At 34.6% G+C, this 13,130-nt stretch overlaps 2 non-coding genes across 2 annotated transcripts; both read left to right on the top strand.

Annotated features, from left to right (window-relative positions):
* Positions 1-9,216: 9,216 nt before the first annotated feature.
* Positions 9,217-11,146, top strand: LOC130899165 (small subunit ribosomal RNA). The gene has a single exon (XR_009059988.1). It is a non-coding gene; the product is annotated as a small subunit ribosomal RNA (ribosomal RNA).
* A 1,106-nt stretch (positions 11,147-12,252) lies between these two features.
* On the top strand, positions 12,253-12,408 carry LOC130899175 (5.8S ribosomal RNA). Its single transcript, XR_009059995.1, has one exon. It is a non-coding gene; the product is annotated as a 5.8S ribosomal RNA (ribosomal RNA).
* The last annotated feature ends 722 nt before the right edge of the window (positions 12,409-13,130 follow it).

Below are 13,130 nucleotides of genomic sequence, written 5' to 3'. Positions count from 1 at the left end.
AATTCGACATTTCAAAGGGTACCCCTGTGGAATAGAAATGGAGAAAAATCTTTTGACTCCGATTTCAACCAAATTCCGTACATGGGGGTTGAATTATATGGGGATTCGACGAAAATTGTCAGTTTTCAGGAAAAAAAATTTTGACAAGGGAAAAATCCGTGAAAATCCATGAAAATTGAATTTTCGTAGAAACGTTATTTCCAATCTAAAAAATAATACTTTTTCTGAAATCTCCGGCGACGAATATATGATATTTGATCTTTTTCCCCATACTTTTAGACGATCCCATATTTTCAAAAATTTAGCCACAAAACTGAGAAATTTCCGGAATTTTGTTGTCATCCCTGAGTATAAAATTGAATAAATTCGAAACTTTGAAAGTTATCATGTTTTTTGTGGCATCAATCAATTAAGAAAATCTTCATTTCACTTATTGGTCTCATTGCAATCCTTCATTCCCATACATACGCGTATTATACAGGGTGAAAGTCGAGACAAGTTTTTTTCTCAAAAAAATCCACATAAAAATTCATATTGTCTACACATTAGCAGCTGAAACGTGGTAATAAGGAAAAATCGGAAGAAAAACATAGGTACTATCATAGAAAAAATATACATCTACTCTCTTGATTATACAAGGCGAGTTATAGACCTTTGAAGTTGAGCTATTGCAACGGAATTCGACATTTCAAAGGGTACCCCTGTGGAATAAAAATGGAGAAAAATATTTTGACTCCGATTTCAACCAAATTCCGTACATGGGGGTTGAATTATATGGGGATTCGATAAAAATTGTCAGTTTTCGGAAAAAAAAATTTGACAAGGGGAAAATCCGTGAAAATCCATGAAAATTGAATTTTCGTAAAAAAGATATTTCCAATCTAAAAAATAATACTTTTTCTGGAATCTCCGGCGACGAATTAATGATATTTGATCTGTTTTCCAAAACTTTTAGACGAACCCATATTTTCAAGATTTTGGCACAAAACCGAGAAATTTCCGGAATATTGTTGTCATCCCTGAGTATAAAATTGAATAAATTCGAAACTACGAGAGTTATCATGGTATTTATGGTATCAGTCGATGTAGTTATATTTATTATATATATATATATATATATATATATATATATATATATATATATATATATATATATGTATTCATATATAGAAGGAAATATGAAATTCAAATTCCAAATATATTCAACTTTGATATATTCCGAGGAGGAGCCGCGATGTCGCGGCCGCTTCTAACTAGTTCACCCGTTTAAAGGGAACGTGAGCTGGGTTTAGACCGTCGTGAGACAGGTTAGTTTTACCCTACGGATGACTCGTCGTTGCGATAGTAATCCTGCTCAGTACGAGAGGAACCGCAGGTTCGGACATTTGGTTGACGCACTTACTCGAGCGGGTAATGGTGCGAAGCTACCATCCGTGGGATTATGCCTGAACGCCTCTAAGGCCGTATCCTTTCTAGTCAAAGGTGGCAACGATATCTCTTGGAGTTCCGAGAGTCGAAAGGCTCAAAACAATGTGACTTTACTAGGCGATCGTAGCTTTGTTGCGGTCGTCGCACGAGCCCTATATCTATAAAAGATCATTTGTCGACGGTGGGATCGATCCTTGCTATGTACGACACGATCTTTTAATAGACGAATATGGGTAAAACAATCATTTCGATGTTGGAACTCGGAATTGTCTGTAGACGACTTACGTACCTGGCAGGGTGTTGTACCTGGTAGAGCAGTTTCCACGCTGCGATCTATTGAGACTCAGCCCTTAGCTTGGGGATTCGTCTTGTCGATTAGACGAGGCCCCTTTTTTTGCAATTTCTTTTTATAAATATTGCCGTTTTCTCTTATATACTACACGCACAACAACAATACTAACGACATATTAACAAATTATATTGTTAATATTGTTAATAGTAGAGAGTTGTTGTTGTTGTTGTTGTATTCGTGAAACGGCATTTTTTATAAGTAAAATTTCCTAAAAGTTTTTAGTTTTCGACTTATATATATATATATATATATATATATATATATATATATAATATATATATATAATATATATATATATAATATATATATATATATATAATATATATATATATAAAATATATATTAGAGCAGTTTTTATTGGATATAACACATGCCGTTTTCGATAATACAACAACAACAATAATAATAATAAACAACATCAACATATATACTCTATATTGTTATTATTGTTAATAGTTGTATTTCGGAAGCGGCATTTTTTATAAGTAAATTTTCATAAAGCTTCTTTTTTTGGAAACAATTTAATGTCATTTTTTCAAGGCTTTCAAGCAATACTATTATGTATCCAAAACTCGAGACGTGTTTTCTCATTATATATTTTAGATAGAATTCCATTTTTCACACACTTCTTTTCGTTTCAACTTTCTATATACATCTTTTACCGTTAATATTACATTTTCTTATATTGTTACGGCTTCTATTTTATTCATTGATTCATAACACAATTTTTCGGTTAAACTTTTTATATAAGTTTTTTTAGTGATTCGTAAGCTCATTTGTCGGACCGATGGTTCCTATTTCCATTACACATTCATTTTTCCGTTAAGATTATTTTTCTGTGGGAATTTTATTGTTACTATTTTCACAACACTTCTATATAAAACACCTCGGACGGATGTAGACATCCAAAACATCTATCTCCATACAATTTTCACAATTCATATTTTTTGACATTATTAATATTTTCATACAACTTTTATATAATCCACATCCAAAACAACTCTTTCAATTTTCACAGTTAATTTTGTTCATCAAGTTCCTATATCGAGAGCAATCTAATTTCATAATACTTGTTATTCATCATTATTACTATTTTCATAAAACTTTCATATAACACACCTCGAACCGCTTCTACATACAAAACATCTCCATTCAATTTTCACAATTCATCTTTTTCGACGAGTTCCTATATCCTGCCGCCCAGACACCAAACTTAACACGATTCTATAGACACTAGCGCCCTCTGCCGGAGAGACGCCAAACTTAACACGGTTTTATAGACACTAGCGCCCTCTGCCGGCCAGTCACCGAACTTAGCTAATTTCGTAATACTTTGCTTTTCATAATTATTACTATTTTCATACAACTTTTATATAATACACCTCGTACGTTCATACATCGAGCGGCCATCTAATTTCATAATACTTTTTTTCTTTATCGTTAATATTTTCATAACACTTTTATATAATATAACTCGAACGGCTTCTACATAAGAAAAATTTCCATTCATTTTACACAATTCAACTTTTTCGACAAGTTCCTATATCCTGCCGACCAGACACCAAACTTAACACGGTTTTATAGACACTAGCGCTCTCTGCCGGCCAGTCACCGAACTTGACACGGTTTTATAGACACTAGCGCCCTCTGCCGGCCAGTCACCGAACTTAACACGGTTTTATAGACACTAGCGCTCTCTGCCGAAGAGACGACAAACTAAACACCTTTTTATAGACACTAGCGCCCTCTGCCGACCAGTCACCGAACTTAACACGGTTTAATAGACACTAGCGCCCTCTGCCGGCCAGAAGACAAACTAAACACCGTTTTATAGACACTAGCGCCCTCTGCCGGCCAGTCACCGAACTTAGCTAATTTCGTAATACTTTGCTTTTCATAATTATTACTATTTTCATACAACTTTTATATAATACACCTCGTACGTTCTTACATCGAGCGGCCATCTAATTTCATAATACTTTTTTCCGTTATTGTTAATATTTTCATAACACTTTTATGTCATACACCTTGGACGACTTCTACATACAAAACATCTCCATTCAACTTCACAAATCAACTATCTCGACAAGTTCCTATATCGAGCGGAATTAAATTTCATAATACTTGTTTTTCATTATTATTTCTATTTTCATACAACTTTTATATAATACACCTCGTACGTTCATACATCGAGCGGCCATCTAATTTCATAATACTTTTTTCCGTTATTGTTAATATTTTCATAACACTTTTATATAATATACCTCGAACGGCTTCTACATAAAAAAAATTTCCATTCAATTTACACAATTCAACTTTTTCGACAAGTTCCTATATCCTGCCGACCAGACACCAAACTTAATACGGTTTTATAGACACTAGCGCCCTCTGCCGGCCAGTCACCGAACTTAACACTGTTTTATAGACACTAGCGCCCTCTGCCGGAGAGACGACAAACTGAACACGGTTTTATAGATACTAGCGCCCTCTGCCGGCCAGTTACCGAACTTAACACGGTTTAATAGACACTAGCGCCCTCTGCCGGCCAGAAGACAAACCAAACACAGTTTTATAGACACTAGCGCCCTCTGCCGGCCAGACGACAAACTGAACACGGTTTTATAGATACTAGCGCCCTCTGCCGGAGAGACGACAAACTAAACACCTTTTTATAGACACTAGCGCCCTCTGCCGGCCAGTGACCGAACCTAACACGGTTTAATAGACACTAGCGCCCTCTGCCGGCCAGACGACAAACTGAACACGGTTTTATAGACACTAGCGCCCTCTGCTGGAGAGACGACAAACTAAACACCTTTTTATAGACACTAGCGCCCTCTGCCGGCCAGTCACCAAACTTGACACGGTTTTATAGACACTAGCGCCCTCTGCCGGCCAGTCACCGAACTTAACACGGTTTTATAGACACTAGCGCTCTCTGCCGGAGAGACGACAAACTAAACACCGTTTTATAGACACTAGCGCCCTCTGCCGGAGAGACGACAAACTAAACACCTTTTTATAGACACTAGCGCCCTCTGCCGGCCAGTCACCGAACTTAACACGGTTTAATAGACACTAGCGCCCTCTGCCGGCCAGAAGACAAACTAAACACCGTTTTATAGACACTAGCGCCCTCTGCCGGCCAGTCACCGAACTTAGCTAATTTCGTAATACTTTGCTTTTCATAATTATTACTATTTTCATACAACTTTTATATAATACACCTCGTACGTTCATACATCGAGCGGCGATCTAATTTCATAATACTTTTTTTCTTTATCGTTAATATTTTCATAACACTTTTATGTCATACACCTCGGACGACTTCTACATACAAAACATCTCCATTCAACTTCACAAATCATCTTTCTCGACAAGTTCCTATATCGAGCGGAATTAAATTTCATAATACTTGTTTTTCATTATTATTTCTATTTTCATAAAACTTTTATATAATACACCTCGTACGTTCATACATCGAGCGGCCATCTAATTTCATAATACTTTTTTCCGTTATTGTTAATATTTTCATAACACTTTTATATAATATACCTCGAACGGCTTCTACATAAAAAAAATTTCCATTCAATTTACACAATTCAACTTTTTCGACAAGTTGCTATATCCTGCCGACCAGACACCAAACTTAATACGGTTTTATAGACACTAGCGCCCTCTGCCGGTCAGTCACCAAACTTAGGTAATTTCGTAATACTTTGTTTTTCATAATTATTACTATTTTCATAAAACTTTTATATAATACACCTCGTACGTTCATACATCGAGCGGCGATCTAATTTCATAATACTTTTTTTCTTTATCGTTAATATTTTCATAACACTCTTATGTCATACACCTCGGACGACTTCTACATACAAAACATCTCCATTCAACTTCACAAATCATCTTTCTCGACAAGTTCCTATATCGAGCGGAATTAAATTTCATAATACTTGTTTTTCATTATTATTTCTATTTTCATACAACTTTTATATAATACACCTCGTACGTTCATACATCGAGCGGCCATCTAATTTCATAATACTTTTTTTCCTTATTGTTAATATTTTCATAACACTTTTATGTGATAGATACACCTCGGACGGCTTTTAAATACAAAACATCTCCACTCAATTTTCACAAATCATCTTTTTCGACAAATTGCTATATCGAGCGGAATTTAATTTCATAATACTTGTTTTTCATTATTATTTCTATTTTCATACAACTTTTATATAATACACCTCGTACGTTCATACATCGAGCGGCGATCTAAATTCATAATACTTTTTTTCCTTATTGTTAATATTTTCATAACACTTTTATGTCATACACCTCGGACGGCTTTTAAATACAAAACATCTCCACTCAATTTTCACAAATCATCTTTCTCGACAAATTGCTATATCGAGCGGAATTTAATTTCATAATACTTGTTTTTTATTATTATTTCTATTTTCATACAACTTTTATATAATACACCTCGTACGTTCATACATCGAGCGGCGATCTAATTTCATAATACTTTTTTTCCTTATTGTTAATATTTTCATAACACTTTTATGTCATACACCTCGGACGGCTTTTAAATACAAAACATCTCCACTCAATTTTCACAAATCATCTTTCTCGACAAATTGCTATATCGAGCGGAATTTAATTTCATAATACTTGTTTTTCATTATTATTTCTATTTTCATACAACTTTTATATAATACACCTCGTACGTTCATACATCGAGCGGCGATCTAAATTCATAATACTTTTTTTCCTTATTGTTAATATTTTCATAACACTTTTATGTCATACACCTCGGACGGCTTTTAAATACAAAACATCTCCACTCAATTTTCACAAATCATCTTTCTCGACAAATTGCTATATCGAGCGGAATTTAATTTCATAATACTTGTTTTTTATTATTATTTCTATTTTCATACAACTTTTATATAATACACCTCGTACGTTCATACATCGAGCGGCCATCTAATTTCATAATACTTTTTTTCCTTATTGTTAATATTTTCATAACACTTTTATGTGATAGATACACCTCGGACGGCTTTTAAATACAAAACATCTCCACTCAATTTTCACAAATCATCTTTTTCGACAAATTGCTATATCGAGCGGAATTTAATTTCATAATACTTGTTTTTCATTATTATTTCTATTTTCATACAACTTTTATATAATACACCTCGTACGTTCATACATCGAGCGGCGATCTAAATTCATAATACTTTTTTTCCTTATTGTTAATATTTTCATAACACTTTTATGTCATACACCTCGGACGGCTTTTAAATACAAAACATCTCCACTCAATTTTCACAAATCATCTTTCTCGACAAATTGCTATATCGAGCGGAATTTAATTTCATAATACTTGTTTTTTATTATTATTTCTATTTTCATACAACTTTTATATAATACACCTCGTACGTTCATACATCGAGCGGCGATCTAATTTCATAATACTTTTTTTCCTTATTGTTAATATTTTCATAACACTTTTATGTCATACACCTCGGACGGCTTTTAAATACAAAACATCTCCACTCAATTTTCACAAATCATCTTTCTCGACAAATTGCTATATCGAGCGGAATTTAATTTCATAATACTTGTTTTTCATTATTATTTCTATTTTCATACAACTTTTATATAATACACCTCGTACGTTCATACATCGAGCGGCGATCTAAATTCATAATACTTTTTTTCCTTATTGTTAATATTTTCATAACACTTTTATGTCATACACCTCGGACGGCTTTTAAATACAAAACATCTCCACTCAATTTTCACAAATCATCTTTCTCGACAAATTGCTATATCGAGCGGAATTTAATTTCATAATACTTGTTTTTTATTATTATTTCTATTTTCATACAACTTTTATATAATACACCTCGTACGTTCATACATCGAGCGGCCATCTAATTTCATAATACTTTTTTTCCTTATTGTTAATATTTTCATAACACTTTTATGTGATAGATACACCTCGGACGGCTTTTAAATACAAAACATCTCCACTCAATTTTCACAAATCATCTTTTTCGACAAATTGCTATATCGAGCGGAATTTAATTTCATAATACTTGTTTTTCATTATTATTTCTATTTTCATACAACTTTTATATAATACACCTCGTACGTTCATACATCGAGCGGCGATCTAAATTCATAATACTTTTTTTCCTTATGGTTAATATTTTCATAACATTTTTATGTCATACACCTCGGACGACTTCTACATACAAAACATCTCCATTCAACTTCACAAATCATCTTTCTCGACAAGTTCCTATATCGAGCGGAATTTAATTTCATAATACTTGTTTTTCATTATTATTTCTATTTTCATACAACTTTTATATAATACACCTCGTACGTTCATACATCGAGCGGCCATCTAATTTCATAATACTTTTTTTCCTTATTGTTAATATTTTCATAACACTTTTATGTGATAGATACACCTCGGACGGCTTCTAAATACAAAACATGTAATTTCATAATACTTCTTTTTAATATTCACAATACATCTTTTATATATTTTCACTATACATCTTTATTAATGTTAATGTAGAAGGCGTACCGTTGTACAGCGCACATATATGTGTGGTGTATCGAAGTTGACGTCTCGTTAAATTCTAATAAACTCGTTATAATTTACGTAAAGACGTTGTTTCGGTCATTCCACATCGGTGGATTATATAGTTTTCTGAAAGGGTCCCCGTTCTCCTCCAATATATTAACGTATATTGCTAGCGGTTCCCTTTTTAGATATTATATCAATTTATCCACAAATTAAATATCTATTGCGAGATCGCGAATTTAGCTAGCGTTCTATCGTGAGCGATTCATATGCGATCGTCTATGAAAAATATATATTATATTACACTTTTATATATATAATACACAATATTTGCGATAACTCTCATTATTCCGTGCGAGAATAAAAATTTCGTTCATTATTACCTAATGTATAAACCATGTCGCTTACAATCTAGCGAAGGGTAGAGATAATGTCGAAATTGTAGCCCGGTCGACGTAATCATCTAATTTTTCTCATTTCGATTAAATTTAGATAGATTTATAGTCGATTCGGTGAAATTTTATAAAATAAGAAAAAATATAAATAAAGCGTGGCGCTGAAAATTATATATTTTCAATAATAAGCGCAGCAAACACGCAAAAGAAAAAGTAAATAACAATGTGTTTATACACGAATATAGATGATTATTATATTATGTATAAATATAAAGTATATATGTAATATAAAAAACATCATCATAATTTATCCTCTTTTGGATATTGTTATTAAAACTTTTTCGATAATAGTTTTTTATTATAAAATATATATATATATATATATAATAATAATAGTAATAATATATATTATATATATTATAAAACACAGTTCCCTGGTTGATCCTGCCAGTAGTCATATGCTTGTCTCAAAGATTAAGCCATGCATGTCTCAGTACAAGCCAAATTAAGGTGAAACCGCGAAAGGCTCATTAAATCAGTTATGGTTCCTTAGATCGTACCCACATTTACTTGGATAACTGTGGTAATTCTAGAGCTAATACATGCAAACAGAGTTCCGACCGGAGACGGAAGGAGCGCTTTTATTAGATCAAAACCAATCGGTGGCGGGCTTGCTCGTCATCGTACAATTTGGTGACTCTGAATAACTTTTCGCTGATCGCACGGTCTCGCACCGGCGACGCATCTTTCAAATGTCTGCCTTATCAACTGTCGATGGTAGGTTCTGCGCCTACCATGGTTGTAACGGGTAACGGGGAATCAGGGTTCGATTCCGGAGAGGGAGCCTGAGAAACGGCTACCACATCCAAGGAAGGCAGCAGGCGCGCAAATTACCCACTCCCGGCACGGGGAGGTAGTGACGAAAAATAACGATACGGGACTCATCCGAGGCCCCGTAATCGGAATGAGTACACTCTAAACCCTTTAACGAGGATCAATTGGAGGGCAAGTCTGGTGCCAGCAGCCGCGGTAATTCCAGCTCCAATAGCGTATATTAAAGTTGTTGCGGTTAAAAAGCTCGTAGTCGAATCTGTGTCCCACGCCGCTGGTTCATCGTACGCGGTGTTAACTGGCGTGTCGTGGGACGTCCTGCCGGTGGGCTTAGCTCGCAAGGGCGGCCCAACTCAATCCCGCCGCGGTGCTCTTGACTGAGTGTCGAGGTGGGCCGGCACGTTTACTTTGAACAAATTAGAGTGCTTAAAGCAGGCCAAAATTTTGCCTGAATACTGTGTGCATGGAATAATGGAATAGGACCTCGGTTCTATTTTGTTGGTTTTCGGAACCCCGAGGTAATGATTAATAGGAACGGATGGGGGCATTCGTATTGCGACGTTAGAGGTGAAATTCTTGGATCGTCGCAAGACGGACAGAAGCGAAAGCATTAAAGCATTTGCCAAAAACGCTTTCATTGATCAAGAACGAAAGTTAGAGGTTCGAAGGCGATCAGATACCGCCCTAGTTCTAACCATAAACGATGCCAGCTAGCGATCCGCCGACGTTCCTCCGATGACTCGGCGGGCAGCTTCCGGGAAACCAAAGCTTTTGGGTTCCGGGGGAAGTATGGTTGCAAAGCTGAAACTTAAAGGAATTGACGGAAGGGCACCACCAGGAGTGGAGCCTGCGGCTTAATTTGACTCAACACGGGAAACCTCACCAGGCCCGGACACCGGAAGGATTGACAGATTGAGAGCTCTTTCTTGATTCGGTGGGTGGTGGTGCATGGCCGTTCTTAGTTGGTGGAGCGATTTGTCTGGTTAATTCCGATAACGAACGAGACTCTAGCCTGCTAACTAGGCGTATTTCGACATCCCAAAGGCCCGTCGGTATTGAGTTTCGGCTCTTGCCGTTCGCGGTTTTTACTGTCGGCGTACAAATAATTCTTCTTAGAGGGACAGGCGGCTTCTAGCCGCACGAGATTGAGCAATAACAGGTCTGTGATGCCCTTAGATGTTCTGGGCCGCACGCGCGCTACACTGAAGGAATCAGCGTGTCCTCCCTGGCCGAGCGGCCCGGGTAACCCGCTGAACCTCCTTCGTGCTAGGGATTGGGGCTTGCAATTGTTCCCCATGAACGAGGAATTCCCAGTAAGCGCGAGTCATAAGCTCGCGTTGATTACGTCCCTGCCCTTTGTACACACCGCCCGTCGCTACTACCGATTGAATGATTTAGTGAGGTCTTCGGACTGAGCGCGGTGGCGTTTCGGCGTCGCCGATGCTTCGGAAAGATGACCAAACTTGATCATTTAGAGGAAGTAAAAGTCGTAACAAGGTTTCCGTAGGTGAACCTGCGGAAGGATCATTACAGAGTATTTGTTCGTTTTTAAACAAAAAAAAAAAACGAAATCAAGTCTGTATTAATTGTAAAAGAAAATTTTCTTCTACAAAATTATCGAACTCTTCAAAAGAAATTTATATATGTTATAAATTATATATATATTATAGATGTATATATATTGAAATCTTTTTTTAATTTTTACAAAATTCGAACAAGTTTCGAATAAAATTAAAAAAAAAAAAGATAAATATAATTCATACGTCTATAAAAATATATTTACATATATAAATTTTTCCAATAAAAATATAACGAAAAATTTTTATCATAGTTTATAGAAGGCGTCGACGACGATGACGACACAACAATAACAACATATGTATTATTATATATTATAACGATTGACGGAACGATCATTAACAAAATTTCTTGTTAACTAAAAACGTTCTGATAAAGAATCGTTATTATAATAAACGAAAAATATATAGTTTATTGAAACGTCGTCTGTTGTCGTGTGTGTGTCTATATTTTTATGGATAAATTTTATTTCGTTTATTATATTATTACCTAAGTTTTTTATCGTTTGAAGGTAATACAAGAAAATATCGACAAGATTATATGTGATGATTATGTTATTGAGACATTTTCATCCGGGTACCTAAACGAAATTTAAGCACATGTCGATTCTATCGATATGTATAAAAATTCGTTTTAGAAATAATATTTTTATGTATTATTTCGAAGGTGTTCGAAGATTTACGCCCGACCGTCGAAATTTGTATAAAACTTTCAAGATAAAAAAAAAACTGTAATAATATAAAGAGGAGGAATATATCGTGCGAGATATCTGTCTATGCGCGCCTCGTTTGTAATAAAACATGTGCAGCGGTTAAAATTTATCAGATATATCAAAGTACGATATTATAATTTCTCTAAAAGTTTCGAATAATTACCATTTATTATAATATATATATATATATATATATATATATATATATATATATATATAAAAATGTCGTTATATAAATTTTCTATACGCGTATAAGATATTATAATAATATTATTAATTTAATAATAATCAAATATTAAAAATACGACGAATAGAATATGAGAAAACGACATAATAATAAAATGATTACCCTGAACGGTGAATCACTTGGCTCGTGGGTCGATGAAGAACGCAGCTAATTGCGCGTCAACTTGTGAACTGCAGGACACATGAACATCGACATTTCGAACGCACATTGCGGTCCTCGGATACTCGTTCCCGGACCACTCCTGACTGAGGGTCGTATCAATTTAAAAGACTGCTTAGAATTTAAAATTTTTCTATTTATTAAAGAAAAATAATGCCTAAGCGTGTTGGATGTGAAACAATAACGCACACTAATTAAGAAAAAACACATGCACATACAAACTTGTGCGTATTTTTTTTTGTATTTGTGCGGCATCCTAAAGTGCGAAAAGCAGCGTAAATTTTTATAGAAAAAGTTACGCAATTTTTGAACACAACCCGCTATACCATAAATTAATCGTGTATTTATATGAAATACATAAAATTTGTTTGGTAGAGAGTTATATTTATATATAATATATATATATATATATTATACATATATACGACGTATATATAGTCGATAAATAAGTGTGTGTATATATAATATATTTATGATAAAATGATAACGCGGTCGTCGTGTCCGAGAGAAATAATAAAGTTTCGAAGACTGGACGTCTGACCAGTGTTTTATTTATATCATTTATACACACGGTATATCGACAAAATATATGAATTATATATATTAAAAATATTATATATGTATAAAGGCTGGTGGTGTGTTGCTGATGCTGATGCTGATGCTGCTGCTGCTGCTGCCGACTCTTTAAATAAAAACAAATAATGTTATATTTCATATGAGAGATGATATTATTAAACACACGTTTTTTTTTTATGATAGTTTGGCGAATTGTATTTAAATATTATACGAGATATATTATAATATATCGACCTCAGAGC

Source organism: Diorhabda carinulata, chromosome 10, assembly GCF_026250575.1.
Source record: "Diorhabda carinulata isolate Delta chromosome 10, icDioCari1.1, whole genome shotgun sequence".
In the NCBI taxonomy this organism is placed as follows: domain Eukaryota; kingdom Metazoa; phylum Arthropoda; class Insecta; order Coleoptera; family Chrysomelidae; genus Diorhabda; species Diorhabda carinulata.
This window is presented reverse-complemented; position numbering and strand designations above follow the sequence as displayed.